The sequence below is a fragment of the Strigops habroptila genome, chromosome 7 (assembly GCF_004027225.2).
Source record: "Strigops habroptila isolate Jane chromosome 7, bStrHab1.2.pri, whole genome shotgun sequence".
Lineage (NCBI taxonomy): Eukaryota > Metazoa > Chordata > Aves > Psittaciformes > Psittacidae > Strigops > Strigops habroptila.
In genome coordinates, this window is record NC_044283.2 from 66,894,788 (window position 1) to 66,915,184 (window position 20,397).

The window sequence follows — 20,397 nt, forward strand, 5'->3', positions numbered from 1 at the left end:
TCACTGCTTGTTTAGAAACATGTAAGTTTGGTATTTATTACTCTTTCCTCCTTAAAAATGTCTTTGAATGTCACTTTCAGTTCAAAGAAAAGAATTTCTAAGCTTTTCCATCTGCAAACAGCTTGCTTCATATGATCAAAAAGACATATTTGTATACTTTGATTAAGTGCTCCTTTCAAAATAGCATTGTAAGTGATCATTCAAGAACAGTAGGCAAGTTAAGTTTTGCATATGAAAATATTCATCTGTGGAGGAAATGAGATTTAAAAACAAGTAATTTAGAAGGTGGAAGTTTTTTATTACACTTTTATTTGCTCTCTTGTGGCTAAATAAAAGCTGTTAATTGTAGATCTTTTGATAAAACTGAGAAAAATGTAAATTTAGGGGATCACAGAAAAGTATGAATTATTAATGTGAGGAAAAGTTGAGTGTTCCAAAAAAAGGGAAAAAGTCTGTTTTAAAGAAAGTGAAGTAACTACGGGTAAAGTAATACATTAAAAAATGTCCAAAAGTAGTGTAGGACAGATTTTGCCCTTGGAAGCATAAGGAGTCCTCCTGTTGAGCTCAGTGATGCATGTGAGGGCAAAATTTGACTTAATGTGCCTGAAATGTGAGAAAAAAAGTTTAAGAAAGAAAGGGCATTAACTTTGCTAACCTACAAGGCTGTCATGCTGTTCACTTTTTTTACTGATGATGAGCAAGCTCCCAGAACAAAATCCTTTCCTGCTCTGTCCTACTTATTTCAATGAGATTTTTCATCCTTCCTTTGTTCGTGAATTGTATTCCAGACATTATACTGGATGATGTATATATTTGAGACTATTTTACTATTTGGAACTATCTCCTTAAGTAGCAGAAACTTGTTGAACAATTGTCTGAGTACAAGCAGCTTATTTATAAAAGATGTGGTATTTTTTCTGTTCAGATCTGATGAGTCTACAATAATAAAAGATCTAAAAACTGATGGAAAAGATGATTACCTGAACTGTAAATTTGTAATCTTAACTATCGTGTGGCTTGGAAAAAAAAAGTGTAGTTAGTGGGAAGTGAATGAATGTACAATGGCTACCTAGCTCATCCTTTCAGCATGTATAATTTTTTTTTTTCCTTTCTGAAAGGAGTTCTGCTAAGAGAAAGTTCCAATGATTTACCAAAGCAAAATCGTGAAAGCAGGAGAAATAAATACGTGGGTTTTACTGTACAGCAGCAGCCTATATGGGATGTGGGGTTTAAATCAATTTGAAATCTAGGGATTCAACTTTTCCTGATTCTGAGGGAGCCTACATTCACAGATGCCTCAATAGTCTGACTGTCTAGCCTGTTCAAGGGTGAGGAGCACTCTCTTCTTGTTGCTGTAAAGGCAGTTTCACTTTTGTAAAGAGAAATTACATATGCTGGGTCAGAGCAACAGAGATGGTGGGTAAGAGTGTATCGAAGTACTTAGATAATTTAAAGTTAAATTGTATTCAGTTTTTTATTTACAAACACTTGGCTTCTTAGCACAAGATATTCATATATTTGCCTCTTGTATCCACATCAAGAGAGGAGGGAGAAAAAAAAGAGAAAAAAGTCAGAGCAAAAATGATTAAAAGGTATTTTAAATTGTATTATTAAGGCATGGAGAAAGGTTATAGAGCTTTACATCAATGCAGCATTAAGTCTGAGATGTCGAATTAGTAAGATTAGGAACAGCAGAGTTAAGAATCCATAGATACTAAACTTTTCACCTTTTAAGCATGTGCTGTATGATAAGGAATTTAACTACCTGCCTCCTCTTGTTATCTGAGTTACCTGAACATCACAGGAGAGTGGTGAGATCTCATCAGACAGGAGCATCTCTGCACAGGTCAGAGATATCCCAGTCTGCTAAAATCAGGAAAGCATTTCACACACTGGAGAGACCCAACTCTGCTCCTATGTCTTTTCAGTAGTACAGTTAAAATCAAAAGAATTGGAAGGCAGGAAAAAATAATCAGCACTCTGTATCAGCATTTTGAATTCTACAATGCCTATTATGTATGCATATACAACAAAAGACTAGAGTAGAAGAGAAGGAGAAGGAGGCTGAATATATTGGTGGTCTCATTTATAGATTTTTTAAGAGCTTGGTAAAGGAGAAGGAGGAGGTAGAAAAGGTGGAAAAAATAGATGAGGAAAATGAATACTTAAATGCAAATTATGGATGAAATGCCTCATAGATACTTGTAAGTAGAGTTGCTGGGAACCTGAATTTTACTTACATGATTTTTTTAAGCTTGCAGGTAGTCAAGTGATAGCAGAGAACTTGTATTCTAAAGAGGACCTGTGAGAGGAGTCTTACAGAATAACTGCTCTAACCTGAGTCTTACTATCTGAAGGCAGTATTCTCACTGCTAACATGCTTCGTTCCCAAACATATTCATCTTGTTTTAAAATAATGTGCCATGCTATAACATGTAAAAAAAAAAAGAAATGAATGAAATAAAAAGTAAGTCTAGTCTTCCAAAATTAAGGGAAAAAAAAAAAAGAAAAGGAAGAACATGAGAAGAGGGAATTCTGCCATGCATTTAACAAATTGCTACATTGACAAATAGATTATTTACAACTGAATTTGTCATAACTTGTATCCTAGGTAGCAAATCTTACATTATTATTCTAGCAAATACTGCCCGACTAACAGATGTTACTGAAGACAATGGTTATAAAATATCCTACATTACTTGCTTTACTACTGTGGTAGTGTTGTATTACACCTTATCATCATAGGACTTCATACTGATGGCACGAAAAGTTGAACAAATTACCTTAATTAACTTAATTGAGTTTGAGTCAGCTATAAATGTTACCTGTGTAGATTGAGTGTTGTAGCTCATCAAGAATTTTTATGAAGTATTTCATGTAGGTGCTGCCTGTTTAAGATGGCAATATGTTGTTTCTTTGACATCTCCCTCCCTAACCTCCAGTCTGGAACTGGTCTATTTTCTGAAAAGGTAAATCATAACAGCCATTTTCTTTCCAATTACAGTATACTGATATTTGCTGTACTTAGAAGTACACCTTTGCTCTGTATTAGTTGTTTGAGCTAAGAGGGCTTCCACATAGTCCTTACATTTTTTTTCTCTCTCCTTGTTAAATGCTGTATAAGTGACATGCAAGCAAATAAACATTGCAATCATATTAGTGGTGTGGATGATTGGTTGAGACTTAGTGAGGTTGAATGTAATGTTTAAGCATCTGAAACATGCATGATCATTGTGAGGATTCCCTAGTGCTTTACATCATAGATGTAGATTTAATAAAGTAAAATGATGGCCATATATAAAGACATTCTATCTTATTGATGAAGCTGATGCAATAACTTGTGCTCTACTGCACAAATTACCATTTTTATTTCTATTGATTTCATCTGTTCGTATTAAAAATGTCAAATGTGTGTTATTTCTTTATTCTGCTTAAATCTGAAAAACCTGAAGAAGGCTTTATTGCAGATACAGTAAATGCAAATACAAAAAATGACAGAGAAATTATGACATTTGATTTAAAGGAAAAAACAATCATTTAGGTTAAATTGCAGTTATAAAACACTAACACGGGTTCTTACTCTCCTTCTTTAAAATTTTGTAGTGTTTTAACTTCTTTATGTTATGACATGGCTACTCTTAAATAAGGACAGCTGCTTGCACCATGAAAATGCATATTACAAAGTTGTGTTCTCAGGACAAAATGATGTGCTTCCAGGATAATGCACTCCAGAAACAAAAGTAATGAAATCTAAGTTTCATAAAGTATAATTAAATGTGATCAGGCAAATCCAAATTATCAATACTGGTACACTATAAAGGAAAAATGTGTTTCATAATAAAAATTTTACACTACATATGTAGCTGATAGACTTACTGCTAGAAAATATCTTAGTGACATTTTTTTCCCTATGATGTAGGGAAGGTATCTTCCACCTTCTTAGATGGTGCTTCACTACTGAGGTAACCACAAAATCTTTTCCCAAAGGATAGTTGAAGTGAATGATAATGGCTTAAAAGACAATTAAGTTCTTGGTTAAATACCAACACAAATTGGCATGACTAAAACTTTCCACCACCTGTTCATTTTTTTTATTAAATGATTATAATGGACTCAATCCAGCTCCCATAGGAATAGTGCCCATATCAGAAATATCATCATAGCTGGCATTAATTGTCTTTTTTTCTGGCAGTTTGAGGGAGAAGTTAGCTGGCACACAGACTGAACTATTCCTCTATCCAGAGAAAAGTTACCTTAAAGCCAGAGGATGGTAATACTGGCAGGAAGTCTGGAGGCTGCCTGTTGGCCTACTAACTCTGCCTCTGTCAACAGAATGAAAACAAGCCTTCTCTCTCCAGGCGTCTGAGCCTAAAAGCATTCAGGAGTCACTAGACTTGCACACAAAGGGAAACAAATAATTTGTGGACTTTCAAATCTAAGCAGTAGCTGGAGTCACCAGATGAGAATTCTTTAGACTTTCCAAAATGGTTCCAGAAACCTCTGCGGTTTTGTGATTAAAACCAGTCTTTTTCCAGGGACCTTGATTGGAGGCTGAGTGGGTGAAATCAGGCGTTTGAACTACACTATTTCACGTAAGTATAATATCTTAGATATCGTCTATGTTGCCTTTGTTAGGAAATAATCCGAGTCAGTAAAGATGGCAAAGGTATCTCTCAAAAAATAGCAAATGGGTGTTTAAAATGGCATCTACAGAGAGTAAACCAAAGCCATAAGAATAAACCATAAAAATAAGACAGCTGGGCAGTCACTATTCTGACACATAGATTAAAATAAGGAAAAATAATAGGACCAACATCAAACATTTAATAAGTATATGAGAGAAGATACATCTAGCTCTAGAAAAAAATGATTTTCAGTAATAAAAAAAATAAAGTCACAAGCAACAGAGAAGACTCAGAGTTGTTTTTCCCAGGGGTTTAATTTCTTGAACAGTATAAGGGCAGTTTACTCTTTTCTCGTGGTAGTATATATTCTATTCAGAAGTAGAAGAGTCTGTTCAGGTGTAGGAGATAATATGAAACTATTAGGGTTTATAGATTATCTTGTTGAGCGGTAGTTGTCGCTGTAATTAAGGCACAATGTATAAATCAGAGAAGCATAAATTATGAAAATGGAGTAGTCACAATCATCAGATTAAAGCTTCTGAATATCAGGGACTATAGAATTCCTCCTTATGTTTTATGTTTCAAACAGATCTTTTAGAGAAAAAAGTCAAATTTTTATTAAAAGAATTAAAATACAGCAACAGAAATTCTAGTTCAGTCCTAGAGGAACAGTTTGAATGGGTGATCATTAGAGCTTTTATGATTAAGTAAGTTTTGGATTGGTGATGAAAAATCCAAAACAAAAATATTGAGTTCAGTCTTAGAACAAAAGATATGGCATTTCTCTATCTGTATGAAAGAAATGGAGGCTGAAAGCTGCCAGATATGTATGATCTGTATTTTGGTCCCTGGCAAAAGAATAACCCTGGGGGCTAATTTCAGCCTTTTGTTACTGATCATCTACCAGCCTGATCATAGCAGCAAGTAGGAGGATAAAGAAGATTTTCTCTTGATCCTTCCTTGCCCTTTTGTCTTGATTTTCTTTTCTGTCCTTAGGCTTGTTTCGATTCTGTGTTGTTTCTACCAATTGTGCGTTGTGGGGATTCTCTCCTAAGTCTCGATTACTTTCTCATGTGGTAGATGCATATCGTAACGAAAAAGGAGGACAGTATGTCCCAGCCAAACAGTCAGGAGGGACAGGGATCAATTCCACTAAGGCACAGCATGTTCGTTTCTTCAGGTACAAACTGGGACATTCCAGCTGAATGACTCGAGACATCTTGTCTTACTAGTGTCATGGATTTCAGTCCTCTGTAGTTTTTCTTTTCCAGAGAGAATGTTCCTATCTACTAGAGATCGAAACAGAACTAAATAACCAACAATAGGTGTGTACTCATAGAGTTGTCATCAGCTTCTTGTGCATTACTAATTTTTTTTTACAACTCTTAACTACTCATTCGGATAAATTTCAAATGCATTCTGATATAATAAGAAAATTTAATTTAAGGATTTTTTAGGAGACACTGCAAAGAATTGAAATTAAAGGGGAAAGAAAGCCAAAATCAAATAGAAGAAAATTAACCATAGAAAATGCAGTAGGCAAATCAAATGTAGGGCCAAAATTAAAAGTCCGAAGGGACGATGAAATATGAAACACTCATGCTGGATGCTGGAACCGGGACTGTGGGGAGCATTGCGGAACACCCCAGCTTCAACTATAGAAACCTGGCTGTTCTGCAAGTTTCTGAAGTCCCGTGAGCCAGAAGGCATGTCTAGCCCTTTATTAAATAAAAACAAATAACAGCAAACAGAACCAACCTTTTAACTCTTTTTGCTCATTTCCCCCTTTTTTTTTTTTTTTTTTTCTTCTGTAATTTCAGAAGGTTTGAGTTTGGAAATGTTGAATTAAACTAAGTTTCATTTAAAATCTTTTGGACACTACACATCACTGTATTAGCAAAACTATCTTCTCAGCTTTCAAAAACAAACAAAAAAAAAACAAACCAAAAAAAAAAACCAAAACTGTATTCCTAGCAATTATAAGGATTTTTGTGCAGAAGTGTCCTAGTTTAACACTTGTTCTGGACTAGCTTGTTTAAAGCATTTTGGGTGAACTTTTTAGTTGGGAAAAAGAAAACTGAGAAGGGACACTGGTGGTAAATACAGAACTGTTCACCAGAATTCACAGAACTAAGACTAGAGGGCAATCACTGAAACTGCTAGGACACATGATTAAATTAGACAAAAAAAAGATGGTATTTTTTCTCAGTGGGCAGTAAACTTGTGGAATTTGTGGCCACAGCAGGTTACAAGAGTAAAGGCTGTCAATAGATTCAAAGCAGGGTTGGACATGGATAGGTAGCAGCAGGGGCAGGCAAGTGTGTATCTGTTACATCCTTAATTCAGCATGAATGCTAAGGAATACAGGGGAGGCAGATTGCATGCGGTGGCCATGTTGTGTGTCCTCCATAAATGGCTTCTCTTTTCTCTCTTTCTCTGTAAAGCAGACCAAGGTTCTTAATCTCTTTTCAAAAAACTGCAGAAAATACGATTGGTTAATTTCCCTGGATTTCTTACCAAACACAGCCAAAACTCAAAGGCAAAATTTATGGGGTTTTATGGATTTAAACTGTACACAGAAAACAAAATAAAATAAAGCAAAAAGTTCAAAAGTTTTTGTATGTTTTTTCCAGATATTACTGGAAATAACTGGAATGAGGAACAGGACTTTCAAATAACTGTCTTAAGCTTTCAACTAATATGATAAAATATTTAGCTAATTCAGTTTTCTTGTAGATTACCTGCAGTCTGCATTCTGCTATTTGCTTCTGTCATCATCCAAAAATTTTGAGGTAATTTATAACTAAATTTGGTTTGTTTTGTTATTTATTTTAGCATTTAAGTTAGCATTAAAGAAGCGCTTCCTACAGACACAGGAAATTCTCTGCCAACTGAGAATAGAATTACAGGGTCAGTAATGCTGCAAACCTCCTAAATCTCTGTCCATGTCTACTTGTAGGAATAAGTAATTAATGCATTTTCTTTGCCTTTTTTCCTGGCCTATCGGCAATACATATGAGAAACTAGATCAGCATGGAAAGTCAAGTTTTGAACATTATATTCCTATGCAGTGGTTTCCAGGGAATATAATCACAAATCATAAAGCTATTCAGTGCTACCTGGTTTTCTCAACTCAAGACTCTCACAGTATGAAGTTAAATTCCTGAGAACTTCCTGAGAATGCAAAGAAAGGATATACCTCTAGCAGTATCTATAGATGGCTCCATTGTGCTGATCACTAAGAATAGTCTTCAAATTGCTGTAAGATGAAACAACATTTTACAGGAATTTTAATTCTTCATTTCTGAAAGAAAACATCAAATTTTTGTATTTGTTACAAGGCAAAAATACATGCAATCTGATAAATACTTTGCTCAAGCTAATGTCATATAATGTCAAAAATATATGTGACGTATTTTTTACATAACTTTGATAAAAATACCACTGTTGGTCTTGGCAAAAATCTTATTTTCATAGTCATAGCATAATCATTCTTACAAGCAGAAGAATAAATACGCCACATGTGTAAACTTCATCTTGGATTTAATGTTTTGGTCTTATTAGGCAAGTTGTCCAGAAGGGTCTCGGATATTCTATCTTCTGGCTTCTCATGGATTTATCGCTGTTTGTGTTACTTCAGCTGTAATTTGGACAATGTTGTCAGTTGTGACTCAATAAATCAGTACAGCGAACAGCAGACCTGTAAAGAAGAGTTCAGATGTAAAAAGAAGTGAAACAAATGGAACAGAAATGGCAATTTTGTGTTTGCCCATCATTTTTCTTTAGAGATTTAAATAGAGTGTATTACTGAGGGTGAGAATATAAGAATATTTTAAAATATATTATTGAGATAATTAGTTTCCAGAAATTGAAATTTTCAGTTATCACCATCATAGCAGAAGCAAAGATACTGTCTTGTTACCAGGTATCTTTCCAATATCTTCTAAATTTGTATAAAGCCTTCTCGTTTACATGCTTATTAAATTATTTGTTATTCCAACAGTCTCTAGCAGAGGATAAGATTTAGAAGATTGATCTCATCTTAAAAAGCTGGAAATAAACTCAGTATATTGTTGCTTAATTTGGCATTATATCACAATGTTTACATTAGCATGAATAATAGTAAAGAGCATCTGAGATGGAAGCATAAGACTCTGATTCTCATAAGAGAAGTCTTACTATACAGACGGTGGCAATATAGAATGCATTTTGAAGGTAGAACTGTTTTAAATTATGCTGCCATATTTTTCCAAGAACAGGAAGGAAGATTTTGGGAGATTCTTCACTGTTTCATTTATGATACCAGGCTTTGACATTTGCTGTCTCTATTGTAGATGATTCTTCTCCTAAAGAGAGGTAGTTTGATTAAACACTTTTAGGAAGATTTTATCTTTCACTATCACACAAAGCTCTAAATATGAATACAAGGACATAATTAGAACAACACATATTTGCAGAAAAGCAAATGCTACTTCAGGGTTTGTTGCAAGTTTGTAATCTAGACTTAGTTACTTTGTAATTATTATCGACACTGTTTCTTTTGGAATAGTTGATTATTGTTTCCATTTGTAATTAAGAACAAGTATACCATTATATTTCAGATTTCATACCAATAAAACAATGTTTGTTTACTGATGACAGTGGGAGTGAGGCAATTGAAAAAACCTGGTTTGGGCGAACTCATGACTCACAGACTAATAGTAAAATATTTTGAATAGTAAATTTAAAATAAGGAATAATAATATTGTAAAATCATAGTGAAAAGCAAAATATATGAAATGCATATATCTAAATAAGGTAGCATTACAGTCATATAGCTGATCTTGAGGTGATAGAGTATTATCCAGTAGTTTCTGCACAAAACTCATACTCTTGTTCAGCTGCAACATCTCTTTTTAGGCAGAATGAAAACGTTACTGTGAAGTCTAGTTCATATAATTAAAAAATAAAATTGCTTTATTTCTTCTCTGTTTTTCTTTAACGTCAAAGGCAAAGCACTGAATTTTGCTTTGTCTTTGCTAATCTTGCTTTCTGCTAGACAGAAAAAACGGTGTCGTACCTCTTTTAATGCACATATGTGTAGACTATCATACAACTACAACCTGCATGTGTCGAATAAGCAAAACAGATACATTTTCCAAAACGCAGCTCTTTACTAATCTGTTTAAAATATTTTGTATATCATAAATGAAAAATATCATAAATATTAAGAATATTACATAATTTACTATCATAAATCAAAAATTAAAAATTAAGTGCTCCTTTTCTGACCCTTGTTCCAGGAAAGTCTGTCTGTTACCTAAAGAAGAAATAACACTTTCTTATTTGCTCTTTATACACTGGAGAATTGTGTCTTCTCACTTGGTGCCATGCTAGAAACTCACATTCAGTGGGCCATCTCCACCCCGTGCACTCTGAAGTGACTTAGATTCCTTGTTCCCCACAAGAAACTTGTTTCTAGATGTAGAATGTAACCCTAAATTTCAACATTAGAGATGCCTGCCCAAGTAACTGAGCTAAGAATTCTGCAGTGGTGGCTTTTCATTGACAATTCCCTTTTGACATTGTATCCTTGTTTAATTTGTTATGAAAACAAATAAATTTTAGTTTCCATTATTAAGGGTTGAAGTTTGGGTTGGTTTTTTTTTACCATTCATAAACCTGTAAGTCAGGAGGCTCCCCTCCCCAGTGAACAGAAATTACTGAGGCACACCTCCCCACCCCCCTTGATATATCTTAAAAACTTCACTTTTTTCTAACTAACTGGCGCAATACCAGGCTGCCATAGCTCATGGAAATTCCTTATTGAATACAACAGGGATAAAACCTGGGTTTAGGGAAGTTGATTTCTAGAGAAGCTAGACTCGTCAACTGTTCTCGAAGTAGTAACAGCAACCAGATACAACAATTAACAATTCCCATACAAAAAGAAATAAATCCACATGAGATAGAAAAGGTTTTGGAATAATTAATGCTCAATTAGTTAAAAATAATATTTTATAAATACTTTCTAGAAAACATAAATTTTATTTAAATAATAAATCGGTAACATAAGTGTTTAACATTAATTAAAAAATAAACATTAGAAAATAATTTGAGAAAAAAGTACTATACTAAAAGTGTGGGTTATTTTAAACTAACTTATGAAATTGAAAAAAATATTGTTCAAGAGCATGTTTTTGCTAACCGTACAGATTTTTCTCTGTTTCAGGCTTTGAGAAAAGCAGTGTGAAATCTGCTAAGTCACATATAGTGGAAAAAAGAGACTACTGAAACGTTCACCTTTTTCCCAGCGGAAAGTTTTGTCACATGCAGTGCTTCACCCTTGAAGTTACATAATCCTGCTTGCAGGATTGTGAGGTCTCGCTGAACAACTCACGTCACTACTTCTTGAAGTACATCAACAACAGGTGATCTGTAAAAGAATCCAAACGTGTCACTATTTTGCTGATATAGATGGGGGGGTTTATTATCTGAAACTGTATGATTTCAGTTTTCATTGAGTGAGTGCATTTATTGCTATAGCAAGACTAACAATACAGGTAACAAGCTGTTCATGAACTTAGAAACAGCTCATCTTTTTTGTTTCTAGGTTGCTGACACATCCCTCTCTCCCCTGGATGTAGTGGCAAAATATTTGAGGCTCAAGCTTATGTAAGTCATAAGCTAGATGCACAGGAAAACGCACAGACACCCCCCTGCCCAAATCCTCAAAACCCTGTTCCAGTAATTAATTTGTTTTGAAGTCAATTCAAAATATATGTGACTTTTTGGAGGTAAGAGGGGAACAATAACATTTTTTTATTTCATTCAGCTTTGTCAGCAGTAGAATATGGTTAAATATTTTATTTATGAGAATGTGTAGAATATGGTAGAATATTTTCCACAAATACATATTGTGTAATCCATGCACAGTTAGGTAAGTGTGCAGCGCTTTTCCAAGAGGCAGAGAAAGACAGTCTTTGAGGCTGTTTTTAATTCTTTTCTCTGTTTTTCTATAAACTGCTGGCAGCAGAAGATAGGATTGAAACCTTGCTTTCATGATAAGTCAGTCACCTACAACAAACACCTAATTTATTTTATATTTTGTTGTAAATTAGAAGGGATTCTACTGTGGGGTCAGTCATGCACAGGTGACCTCATATTGATTTCTTAATTACAACTATGAAATTCTGAAGTGTTTCTGAAATGTCGCAACTGAGACTGGAATAGCCCAAGATGTGACTTTTCAGTCCTCTGGCCATAGTGTAGTCAGATCAGGGATATGGAAGTTCTTATGATATAAGCTGTGTTTTGTCACAAATCCACTTGATTCTCTTCTTGGATTATCAGCTTGTGTGGATTTACTCTCCCAAGTCAACCTGAAGGTTTGAGAATCTCTGGTGTTTGGTATTAGCCATGCTCGCTCTTTTAAATTTATATTGAAAATGTCTGCCACATACTTGCTTGTGACAATCTCAGTTTATAAAAAAGTTCTTTATTCATTGGATATCCAGAGGAAAAGAATCAATAGCCAAGTAACACTGCTGTCATGCATTGCCTTTATTTCTGTAGTGCTAGAGCTGCTGCCTAGCCTACTGTGGGCTTCAGAAATGGGCTTGAAAACAAGATTACTTCCCTGCAGTTCCTCTTGCATCTATGCAGATAACCTTCCCACTAAAGATATTCCTGTGTTTCTCTCACAGGACTAAGAAATCATTTTGTCATACCAAAATTTGTCAGACTATATCTGAAAATTTTCCATGTTTGGTAAACAATTTCTAAATCTAGCCACCATGAACATCCATGGATTTAGCAGTAGTCAACCTTTTACTACCTGAAGTGAATGTGTTCTAAAGTGGTTCCTTCCCTGATCCTACAAAGCACTTTCACCCCTAGAAGTTCTTCCTAACTGCTGCTCTCATGTTGTTTGTATTGCTCTTCTGTGGCTTTGTAGGGAAGAAATGTGGGCTGCTGATTCCTTGTTTCATCTGTGCTACCTGTGGATATTTATAAACGTTCATAGGCATGTGGTCATTACACTGTTGCAGTTGTTATCTTTGCTTTGTTATTTATGCTGATGTTTTGATCAGTATCTTTATACTTTTACACTAACTGTACATTGAAAAGGAATCAGGGAAGGGGTACTGCTGACACAATATGTTCGTTGTGATACTTCTAGAGGAGGTATTGACTACTACAGTGAGCACTCTTAGGGCAAATAGAGTTTGAACATTTTTTGAAAGCACAGAGCATATCCAATTCTGCAGGTCTTCCTTTAGTTTCATAAATTGCATGCATCTTGCAAATTGTTGAGTCTGTCTGAAAAGACACCTAAAAGACAGGAGATGAGAGAGAGGGAAATAAGTACTTTGAGTAATAGAGATGCAGAATTTCTGGAAGTGAGTAAGTAACCATATTAATGTGAAGGTTAATAGGTGCTCCTTGCATCTGTGACAAATAGGTGGTTTAATACTGAACTCAAGTAATAGGAGCACCTGGCAGTCAGTGTAGTTAACAGGAGTGGCTAACTATTATTTGGTTATAAGTGAGCAAGTGGTTATAAGTGGACAACACTAGAGAGTTTAGCTTTCAAGCATTAAATGCAGTGAGGCCTTCCTATCTAGCAGCAGAACAGTGACTATCTAAAAGTTAAATTCAGCTCTTCCTCAGGAGCAGCAAATCAACCCATACATAGCTATATTTCTTAATAGACCAGACACCAAGAGAACCCAAAAGGTTGGGATGGCAAAGAAAAAATGAAAGAAACCTTCAAAACCCCTCAAAGCCTAGCACCTGGGAACCTTCAGATGCATGCAAGATTGTAAGACAAGACAGCTGAGGCCTTAGTATGAATGAAGAACAGCTGAAGCAGAGAAAAGGTGATGTAGTTGCTGTCACCATTTTGTAGTCAGTTCTAGGATGATGGTGAGATTTCAGTCTGTTGATGGATCTGTGTCCTGGTGGTTTCTGTACATTGACTGTCTAATTTCTTGTCTCCAGGACCTAAAAATAATAATTTGCTAGTTCTGTGGGAAAGAAGTGAGATAAAGTACCAGTGGAGCAGAGGAGCTGAAGGTATGTTAACTTTTCTCATGGTCTCTGTGGGGGTGCTAGTGGTGTGTTCCTGCAAGACTGTATGCTGGTTTTTGGGTTTGTTTCCTCTTCTCTTTCCCCGTGCTGGGGCTCAGATGCTTAGTCTGCAGGCAAATGTTGCTTGTCTCTTGCCCAGGCTTTGGAAAGGGGGAGAGAAAAGTATGAGGATTTAAGGCGGTGCCATATAAAAGTTGTAACACTTTTCTCTGCTTTTTAGATGATCTCCCTATCTCTTAGTGTCTTTCCCTCTGCTATTCATAATCCTCTTGCATAGGCATTCATTTCCATTCTTCCTTTGTTTTTTCCTATATCTCTGTGTGTTGGATTTGAGAAAGAAGATGAAGGGATCTGACACTAAATAAGTTGGGCAAATGAATATTTATAAGATTATTTTGTGGTTGTTGGGAAATTTGCAAAGTTCTTCCCTACTACTTATGTCTTAGGATTCTTGCTTTTTGGGTTGTACTGTTTTGGTTTGGGTTTTTTTTGGAGGTTGTGGGGTTTGTTTGTTTAGGGTTTTTTGTGTGTATTCCAGGAAAGAATTTTAGGTGGTCAGTCCAGGTAGTAAACTTTTAAATTATGAAAACCTACCTTATGTAGAGTGTACAGCTGTGGGCAATAATCAGCCTGAAATGCCACTGATTTCTGCAGGTTACTGTGGGTTTTAAATAAAGTAAGTATATCAGGATGAGGGCAAATGTTTTAGAAAGGTGCTTCTTCAAGGTTTAATGACTTGGCTACAATATCAAAGGTAATGAGAAAGTTGTGGTTGTGTAAGGAATGTGTTTCAAACAGAAAACTTGGTATTTTGATGCTTATTTCCTTCCCTGTCTTTACACTTCCCCCTTTTTGGTTATTTGTTGGAGTGCTGTAAACTGTGTTAGCTCAGAATGGTGCTAGGTAAGGTGGTTTGGTCAAATGAAATGCTGCTTTTATATAATGAATGCTCACTGACCTGAACTGTTACTGAGGGATTAAGATTTAAAAAAAATTAAAAAAATCACTTGCATGCTCTTGTGTCTATAGGAGGTTGGTAATTTGTGTGTCTCATAATCATGTGGCATTCTTTAAATTTGGGGTTACTGGAAAACATGCAGTACTTCTTAATTCTGCCTGCGCTATATCACATACTATATAAGGTTTTCTTTTGTTTGTTTGCTTGTTTTTATATTTTTAATTACTGATTTTGTTTTGAAACATTTTGCTGTGTTTATTTGATTTACTTGTTATCTCAATTTGGAGGAGGTCAGGGACATGGTATATAAGAATGGGGGGGAGTTACTACTGTATATGATATGTGTATTTTCTCTTTAATGGCTATCTACAGAAGATGTCCACTGAAAGTGAACTAACCTTTGGGTAAGGCGTAAGGCTTCGCTATTGTGAAATTTGTCAAAAGCATGTTACAAAGAGTTCTGAGTCATTTTGTTTATACAGTTAAACAATCTTTTGGTGAATGTACTTCAATTGTGAGTTCCATAAGGAGAGACAAAAATAATCACTTCCTTGTGAAATTCTGTATCTCTTTCTGAAGATGTCCACACTGATTTATCTTGCGGGCAAACTGCCATTTGGTTGGTTCACACATTTTGTTTGTGTTTATGTAAATACATCGTATTTGCAGATCTTTTCTGAAATATTCCATCATGCGTGGTTTTTTTATGCATGAGAATAACTCCTACAGGAAAATGAAATCTTACAACAAAGGAGCAATAATAAATATAGGAGGAATTTCATAAATAGCTGCTTGTTTTCTGAATAAATAGAAACATTTCTTTCTATTGTTCTCATGTGTCGCTCCAGAAGGAACTTGTTAAACTTCAGTGTAGCTAGAATGAATTTTTTTATCGCTCCCCCACCCCCCTTTCTTTTTGCGTGTGATTGAGGCTGTCTGCTGGGCTTTGCCAACTTATTCTGGCTGACTGTAAGCCCCCTGTTCATTTCTGAGAAGCAAAAAAACCTTCCAGGTGGACCACACTGTTCCTAAATCAAAAGTATTAAAAAAAAAAAAAGTAAATAAACTAGAAAAAACATCTCTTTCTTTCTCTGCAAGGTCAATTACTTAATCCTTTTCCTGAGATTATACAAATTTACTAGTGCTCCGTGAGCCTATCATTGCCCTGAACCATACACAGTCACTTAACTGGTACAAAATAAGTGATGTAAGGTGCTAGCAAATCAGGATGGTCTTCTTTCACATCAGTTCTATAATGGCATAAATGACTACATAAATTATAGCAGAAAGTGAGATTTTTCCATCATGACATTTGAAGTGAAGTGCAGCCGCAGTATAAACTCAGCAGTTCCTTTCTATTTTTGTTTATTTGTATAAAAGACTTGAGTATTTCAGAAGAAACACTAACCTGAAGTGTTAAAACCTGCAAGGCTGGGCTGAGTCATGCTGACAGGTGAGAGTAAACAAGCACAAAAATGGAAAATGTTTCTCTTCAGGCAGGGGAGGGAGTTTCCCAATGAGTATAGAAAAAAAGAAGAGACTATTGTCTGATGCTTGTGTCCTGGGTTCAACAGTAGCACTCATTTTTTCTCCTTCTTAGTAGCTGGTGCAGTGCTGTGTTTTTTAACTTTCAGCCTGGGAACAACGCTGATAACACCGATGTTTTTAGTTGTTGCTAAGTAATGTTTACTCCGACCAAGGACTTTCTCAGTCTCGTGCTCTGCCAGGGAGGAGGGGAAGCCGGGAGGAAGCAGAGACAGGCGGCCTGACCCAAACTGGCCAAAGGGGTATTCCATACCACAGCACGTCATGCCCTGTATATAAAGTGGGGGGAGTTACCCGGAAGGCCGAGATCACTGCTTGGGTCAGGCTGGGTATCGGTTGGCGGGTGGTGAGCAATTATATCCTCTCCCCTTGTTATTTCCCTTATCATTATTATTATTGGTGATAGCAGCAGTGGTTTTGTATTATACCTTAGTTACTGGACTGCTCTTATCTCAACCTGTGGGAGTTACATTCTTCCGATTCTCCTCCCCATCCCTCCGGGAACGGGGGGAGGAAGAAGGGGGGGGAGTGAGCGAGCGGCTGTGTGGTTCCGAGTTACCAGCTGGGCTCAAACCACGACAGCTTGGTGATTGTTTGATCTGGGTTTGAGCTGGACCTATCTTTAGCTGATGATTTTAGTACAGCCATGATTTAAACTTGTGTAAATAAGGACTTTTCACAGGGAAATTGCTAGGTCACCAAACTCTACAATCCAAACCTCTGGTAAATTAGCTTGTCTGAAAAGAATTCCTTTAACATAAAATTCATTATTGTTTTGTCATTACAACCTAAAGAGAAAGTATTTAAAATAGTTCGGTAACTTAATTCCATCATTATTTTGTATACAACTAGTTGTTTGTCATACATTTATGTTGGGGGTTTTTTTGGTTTTTTTTGGTGTTAAAAATCCTAAAACAATTAACATCCTTCCTTGCAGGTAGAAGGAACTGAGAAGAAAGTCAGAATTGTGCTTATCTTTCTTGCCCATTTCTTACGCTTCATCCTTCTTTTTTTCTTTCTTTTTTTTTTTCTTTATAGTGTCCAAAGCATAAATCTGTTCTGCTCATTCTCTAATGTAACTTGTCATCTTGTTATGCAGGAGAGGCAAAATGTACCTTGCAAATCAATTGTCAGCCAAAGAGAAGTGGGAAGGCAGATCCCCAAAATGCACTCAGGTCCTTGACCTGTTTTGATTGGTGCGGGCATGCACAACTGATGCAGTGGCAGGCTCAGCAAGCCGTGAAGTAGTTTTATTTAACCAGGGAATTGTCTGTGACTGAGAGTGTTACTTATACGGTGTGTATTTATGAATAAACATTTTTCAAGTTTGTATGTTAATGGTGCCTTTACAGCTGAACCGCATGTCTCACCAAGATTGCAGCGCGTAATGCATGTGTGCTGAACGGCGACATGTTGGGGGTGATCTCCTTGGTGGATGAAGCATTGATAGCAATTCACTTCAACACTTAACCTGAACAAACTCAGTGTTCTTCAAAAAAACAAAACAAACCCCAAACGAAACCAAACACTGTCTTTGAAGGACAGTGCTATGCTTTATTGCTCATGTTTGCTGACAGATGAGGTAGCTCCTACTCTCAGTATAGCAGTATGTTGGTTTTTATTGGTTTGGTGTTGGTGGTTTGTTTTTTGTTTGTTTCTTTCTTTCTGGGTTTGTTTGTTTTTTTTGAGTTTCACCGGATTCCATCTTCTGTCTATTAGGCTGTAGAAAATTCTTGAAGTACTGAGTGTACATGGTTTGAACGGCTCTTGTCTGTGTTAGAAAACAGTGGATTTCTCCCAGTAGTGGATCTTGTAGAATTATCCTAGTTAATCCAAGAAAAAAAAAATCCTTTTCCTCTTGTACACATTGTGTGATGGTATTTTAGGCTTATCCTGTACCATTAAGGTGATTGGGGCCCCTGCTATTGAAAAGTGGTGGTAAGAGCCTGCAGTAAGCCAAGAGGGAAGTGGCAGAAATAAAGCAGTGAAGAAAACCAAGCCATTAGTTAACATAGCATTTAAAATATAGCAGTTGACTTCTTGAAATATTTAAGCATTTTAGATAGCTGCTGCGCTTCAGCTATTAAATACTGCTCCTTTACTGAAATGTGATAAGTCTCTGTTAAGTTAGCGTAGGGCTGACAGATTTTTTACAATGGTATTTTTAACTTCTAAGAGGTGCTAGAGTACTCACTGTTGGTTAGTATATTTTGTCTTAAGGTAAGTCTTGTGGACATGCACTTACAAGGCAGCTAAGGTGCAGTTAAGTAAAGTGCTATTTTATGTCAACAAATGGATACTTTATCAGTTAATCCTTTCTCTACTTCCTTGTGTGTGTATGTATACAATACACTTAAGCAGTTGATAGTTTAATACCTTCTATTTTATGGTTATTTTTGGTGATGTTTCTAAGTATGACAATTTGAAGCTCCTTGAGGACATTTATTATTTATGATATTTGAGTGAAAATATACAGGTAAGGATAAGTCTGTGAAAGAGATGTCATTGCAGATCTTTTCTGAATGTTTTCCCCATGATCCAAATAAATCTTTTTCTTCAAACATCACATAAATCAAAGCTTTCTGAATGCTGAGTGTGATTAGTGCCATCATAGTAGGCATTTCCTCAAGTGTAGCTCTTAATTCTGCACTCTTCACCAGCGTCTGCAAGCATGTGGGTGTGTTGTTTGGAAACTCTATCTTGTTCTGTGCATCTGCCCAGGCTTAGTTACTAATGTCACCTGTCATCTCTCTACCTTTTGCACCTCTTCCAATACTCTCACCTTTTCTGAATACCTTCCGCTGTTTCCACAGCCTGTTTGGATTTTTTTCCTGAGCTTTTACCTTGTTGCTGCCTTGCAGACCTGCCTTGCAGACCTGCCTTGCTCTGCTCACATATCACTTTATTATCTCAGTATTGAGCATCATTTGGAAAGTGCAGTGGTGTCTAAAGTTATAGTCTTCACTGGCCAATCTATCAGGCTGAGGGATGAAGATTGCTTGGCAAAAACTATGACCTTTATAATGATAAATATGTTGTCCTATTCATCACAATAAATATAAAGCATTGCCCTGACTTCCGGATAGGACAGTGCATATACTATGGAGAGCAATGTTGTTCCATTTATGTCATTTCTGTGTATGCCGGACTTTTATTTAAATGTATTTTAAATAACAATAAACACAAGCGTGAAGGTTGAATAAGACAGATTCGTGTAATTTAAGAGATGTAATTAAAACACCATAGACAGGAAATCTATTACTATTAAAATAATTTTAGAAAGTGTTTTTTCTATACTAAAGAGCTAATTTGTATTTTTATGGCTTGGTTAATATACTGTGATGAAATTCTAAAGCTGCACAGCATTAATTGCTATAGAACTAAGGCTAAAGCCTTATATTTTAATGTGTTCAGATGAGTTTAATGCTGTTCAGTTCTCCATATTTCTCTGTGTTTTAAGTAGCCAAAAGATTCTTTTAAATTAGGAAAGACTAATTGTTTTAAATTTAGGTTCAATGAGTAGGGCAGTGGACTGTTCTTAGAATATCAAGAGTTCAGTGTTGGCACCTTATTACTGCTCTCTAATACAAGCTATATCAATTTTTAACTGTCATTTTCTTTGACTCTTTCCTGTAGTTTCAGTGAGCTCTGCAATTTTTGTCCTTTCAGCGTGTTTATGAAAGTCCAACCATCTTGAGGTCCACATCTTGGCATCTTTTAGAAATATGGGAGAAAATGATTAATATTACACCCAAATGTAAACAATTTTATCTAAATAGGATACTGATATTCATTCACTATGTACTCATGATATGTCTCTTCCTTTAGCCTCAAACCGTATTTCCTTAGATTTTACACTAGGCAGTTTAAATGTCTTACAGCCATCATAATTTTTAAATGTACTGCAGATTTAATTTCATTTTTGCCAGTGCAATTCAAATTTTTCCTCTAAGATTCATTTAAAAAAATATAAATTGCTGAACACTCAAGTTTATAGTTTCTCAAAATTGAATGTCTACCATGCCATGTTTCTGTTCATGACTAAAAATGGCAATTTTCTGAGGCGCAAAAGCGGTCACCCCTATCTTACCAGTGTCACTTTGTACCTTGAAAGAAACCTAGGGATCACATTTTAAGCCTGCAATACATTTATATTTATGTGTGTCTTTTTCTGGGATCTGTGCACTAAAGACAGAG

The 20,397-nt window shown here is 35.8% G+C and overlaps 1 long non-coding RNA gene across 1 annotated transcript in view; it reads left to right on the forward strand.

The window, feature by feature from the left end:
- The window catches only part of LOC115610853, a 91,029-nt gene that overhangs the window by 16,807 nt on the left and 53,825 nt on the right, over window positions 1-20,397 (forward strand). Inside the window, exons 2-3 of the long non-coding RNA XR_003992362.1 lie at window positions 10,837-11,035; window positions 13,608-13,682. This is a non-coding gene — a long non-coding RNA (uncharacterized LOC115610853). The remainder of the gene's footprint in view (window positions 1-10,836; window positions 11,036-13,607; window positions 13,683-20,397) is intronic.